The sequence below is a fragment of the Physcomitrium patens genome, chromosome 2, assembly GCF_059467195.1.
Source record: "Physcomitrium patens ecotype Gransden chromosome 2, ASM5946719v1, whole genome shotgun sequence".
NCBI classification, from domain to species: Eukaryota; Viridiplantae; Streptophyta; class Bryopsida; order Funariales; family Funariaceae; genus Physcomitrium; species Physcomitrium patens.
The window spans coordinates 8,822,264-8,827,582 of NC_143411.1; positions in this window are offsets into that span (position 1 = coordinate 8,822,264).

The window sequence follows — 5,319 nt, forward strand, 5'->3', positions numbered from 1 at the left end:
GTATTGGACATCAGTTTACTAAAGAGACTTTTGAAGAATTGAAGATTAGTTCTGATGGTTCTTTATTGCCGAAGGAAATTACTTGCTTCAAAAAGATGTTGGCTAAACAAGTAGATCATTTGCCTTCGAATCTCATGAAATTGGATGTGTGGATCCAAATATTATAACACCTATGGTTATCTTCATTGTACCGCATGTATCTTGGAATCTAAGACCGATTCCAGTATCGAGGATACATTTACCTAAATTGGTAGAACTATTAAAAGTAAAGATGAAGATGAAAATATTGAAACCCTCATTTGTACCGTATTCTAGTTGATGGTTTATGGTACCTAAGAAGAATGGGTCACTACCGTTTATTCAAGTTATGCAACCGGTGAATGCAGTAACTGTCAGGAATGCAGGAATTGGACCTATTGTGGATGAATTTACTGAGGCATTTGCTAGAAGGGCGATCTATTCAATGGGTGATTTGTATTCAGGTTATCATCAATTTCAACTTATCGAAGGAAGTAGAGATATGACAACAATGAGGACACCACTTGGATTGGTTAGAATGTGCACTCTTCCTCAAGGCGCAACCAACTCAGTTGTGCATATGATGAATGGAATGAATAAGATATTGAGAGATTTTATTCCAGAGAAGACTATGCCTTTTCTGGATGATGTTCCTATAAAAGGATGCAGAGAAGGAGACAAGGATGAAACTTTAGATAAGAGGGGGTGTCGCAAATATGTTGTTGATCATATACAAGATTGTGAAAAGATTTTAACTCAGCTTGGAGAAGTTCATCTTACATTATCGGGTATGAAGTCCGTATTTGGAGTGCGAGAGGTTGTAATTGTTGGACATTTATGCGGATCTTATGGAAGAAAACTAGATCCGACTAAAGTTGATGCAATTGGAAGGATGAAAGAGGATTGTGGTTCTTTAACAGAAGTTCGCAGGTTTTTGGGTGCATATGTATTTTATCGAATCTGGATCCCTCATTTTGCTCACATAGCAGATCCATTATATGAACTGTTACGCAAGGGTTACCGATTTGAATGGAAAGAAAGGCATATTCAGGCAATGCAAAGATTGAAGAAATTATTGATGTCACCTCCAATATTGAAGAAGGTTGATTATAAGTGAAATAGAGCAGTGATTCTTACTGTGGACGCTAGTCCAATTGCCATTGGATGGGCTGTGGGTCAAGATGATTCAAGTGGGAATAAATTTGCAGTTCGATTTGGAGCTAAAGTTTTAAGTATTCGTCAGCGTGCATATTCGCAAGTCAAAAGAGAACTTTGGGGAGTTGTTTTGGCTATGAAAGCTGAAAAGAACTATTTGATTGGGGCAATAGTCGTAATTGAAACAGATTGCTTGCCATTGCTTGGAATGATTACTAACTATTCAACGCCAGATATTGTAATGTTGAGATGGATTGCTTATATTAAGTCACTAAATCCAGAATTTAAACATGTTACTGGGAAGGACAATTTAGTAGCAGACATGTTATCTCGAGCAAGATACGAGAGGGAGGACGAAATGGTTGAAGACATTGATGACGTCGGATTGAAATTCTATTCAATATCAAATCTCAACAGAGAAGACAAGTTATTTCTTAAAGAATCTTATGAGGGAGAATTATTGGATATTGGTCATTACTTGAATACCTTGACTAAGCAGGAAAATTGGTCTACAGAAAAATTCAAATAAATAAGAAAAAAAACATATGGATTTTTGCTTCGAGATGGATTCTTATGGAAGAGACCGAAGAAAGGAATTGGGATGCCACAACGAGTGATAGGCAAAAAAGAAGAAAAACTAAAATTAGTAAAAGAGTTTCATGATAGTTTATGGGCAGGGCATAGAGGAATCTGGGCTACTTTTGCTAAACTCAAGGAACGATATTGGTGGAAAAATATGTATCAAGATGTGCTCTCATTTGTAGAGTCATGTAAAATCTGTCAATCGTATTCTAATATCCGACATCGAGATGGTCTTCATCTTACGTATCTTCTAGCTATTCATTTTAAATGGATTGTTGATTTGGTTATTATGCCAGTTGGGTTATGGTAGATGAGATATTTGATTTTAGCTCGTGAAGATTTATCAAATCAAGTAGAAGGAAGAGCATTGAGGACAAAATCTACAGAGGGAATTTGTAGGTTTTTGCTTGAAGATGTCATTTGCTGCTATAGATGCATAAGAAAAATCACTACAGATCGTGGAGAATTAAATGCACAAGAAGCTCGTAAGTTCTTTGAAAGATGTGGAGTTAAACTATCACTGACTACTACTTATAATTTGGAAGGGAATGCAAAAAGCGAATGCGGTCACCCACGGATTGTGAAAGCATTAGTTAAAGCTTGTAATGAGAAAGTTGAAGAGTGGCCAGGACTTTTGTCATTTGCATTATGGGCTGATCGAACAACACATAGTTTAGTGACAGGATATATGCTAGTAGAACTTATGACAGGTCGAAAACCAATTATGCCGATTGAAAAAAAAGTACTTACTTGGAGTATGCTACCATGGGAAGATGGATTGACAAGAGAAGAACTTTTGGCTATTAGGATTCGACAATTGGAGCAAAGATCGGAAGATGTGCAGATAGCATTGAAAAGGTTAAAAATAGCAAGGTTATAAAACAAGGCACGATTCGATAAGCAACATCGATTGAGACCTAAAGCAATCGAGGAAGGTGACTCGGTACTTGTTTATGACAATAGTTTGGATAATCAACATAGTACTTTGCGGAAATTTTCAAAACGTTGGTTTGGACCATATGTAGTAACAACTGTTCATGATAATGCGACTTACTCATTACGGGAGTTAGATGGTATAAAATTAAAAATACCAATTACAAGGAAGCGAGTAAAAATATTTAAACGAAGACACGCGGAGATGAATATGGAAGACCATAATGAAGGTATAGAGATTCCGCAGCAAGAAGATGAAAGTGATTTGGATGATGAAGGTGACGAAGACAAACTAGACAAAGACGTAGAGGATATATTCTAAATCAAACAGCAATGGGATAAATTGGTACATATCGGAGGATGCACAGGTTTAGAAGGGGTGGATGTCGTGTTGTAATATGAGTATACCGTGAAAATGTCAAAAAAAGGGACTTTTATTAATATTCAGTTACCTCGAATATTGGGAGCAATGACCAAGTTCAGTGCAAATACTGAGAGGCTAGGTTCAGTCACCCCGTTACAGTTAACCAGGGCATACTAAAATGCTCCATTCGATTCCAATAACGGAAGTCAACAGGAAGGAAAAGGACCAATTCAACGATGGGTGCCTGGTTCGAAGAGCCAATTGGATCCAATTTCAAGACATCTAATTCAGGTCTTATTACGGGCCTCGTAGCCAATCTGATGTGAAGGACCAATTCGATCCAATTGCGGGAATATCCAGGTCTTACTACGGGCCTCTTAGCCAATATGAGACCTGAATTGGTCGAGCGACTCAACGTGGTCCCGATTACGGGGCTTCGATTCCGTTTCAGGCTGTTCCGTCCTTTGTGCCATTCCGAAAACGTCCTTTTGATAAAAGGATCTCTTAAAGGTAAAAATGGAGGAGAAAGCTCTGACGACAAGAGCCAATTTTGGATCCAAGCTCTGACGGCGGGAGCCAATTCTGGATCCAAGACAGAAGATTGAAGAAATTCAGAGGCTAGGGTTTGACGGAGAGAGAGCTTCATGCTTCAAAGAGGGAGAATAAAGGGTTTCAAGGGTCAAAGAAGGAGCTTCATGCTTTGGGGGAAAAAAGACAGAGAATTGGATTTTTTTTTCATAGGGTTTTGGGAAGACTAAGGCAATCGTTGTTGAAGTCAGTGTTGTATTGGTGAATCGGGATTTTAATGAAGTGGGTGTGATTACTCTTGACTGTTTTGTGAAAGTCAGTGTTGTATTGGTGAATCGAGATTTTAACGAAGTGAGTGTGATTACTCTTGACTGTTTTGTGAAATCAAAGTTACGTATGTGCTTGAAGAATTAAAAGGGTGTCTATAGGATTGAGTATGTGGAGTGAATGAAAATTTTGGAGTTAATCTAACAAGACAGTCAGTGAATACAAGGTCGTGAGTATAAAGCGGTATCGAAGATAAACAGATTGGGTTGTTCGGGGTTCTCTATAACGTCTAGAGACTTACCGGCTGGGACAAAAAGGATTTCGGTGAGCAGTCGAAGGACATCCGTATAGATTTACGGTATATTCTTGTAATTGTCTATATTCCAACAGTCAAAAACTGATAGACTGCTTGAATATTAGCAAATCTCCATACTACCTTCTACAGCCAGACGCCCGGTGCATTCTCGAGCAGGAAAGCATGTAATACGATAACGAGAAGCGTTAGGTATGATATACTTGGTTCAAAAATTTCAGCACTATTTGCTTGGATATCCCTTTGTCTTTTATGTGGATCATGATGCCCTCAAATACATGATAAATAAACCTCAATTGAGTAGACAAATTGCTCGATGGGTGTTACTTCTACAGGAATTCAACTTTACAATTAACGTTCGACTCGGCAAGAAACATGTCAATGCGGATCACTTATCCCGTTTATCTAATATACTGGATAATGAGCCGATAAACGATGCTCTTTTGGATGTACAACTATTTGCTGTAGATGTCATCACACCCGAATATGGTGAATTGATCCAATATCTAATGTTTCAGACTTTTCTTATTTTTTATAATGAAAAATTAAAGAAGGGTCTGATTTTAAAAAGTGCGCCGTATACCATGATTAGAGATGCCTTGTACAAACAAGGGAGGGATGGAATTTTACGCCATTGTATCTTTCAAAGTGAAGTTCATACAATTTTGGAAGGATGTCATTTGAATAGTTGTGGTGGATATTTTGCGGGAGACAATACTGCTCGCAAGGCTTTAATGGTTGGATATTGGTGGCCCACAATGTTTTTTGATGCGCACCAATTTGTTCATCGTTGTGATCCCTGTCAACGAATTGGTCGACCCACGGGTACTTCAGCGATGCCGTTAGTACCAATCTTGGCACATGCACTATTTGAGAAATGGAGAATTGATTTTGTTGGACCCATCGCACCAACATCGCAACATGGACAAAAGCAGTATATTTTAGTCGTCACGGACTATATAACCAAATGAGCAAAGGCTATTGCTACGTGCAACGATAATGCCAGTACAGTGGCCACATTTCTATACGAGAATATTATTACTCGATTTGGGTGTCTAAAAGAATTGGTTAGCAATCGCGGCACCCATTTCATAAATGCTACCATAGCAGCCTTGATGAACACATACGAAATCAAGCATAAGAAAACAACACCATATCA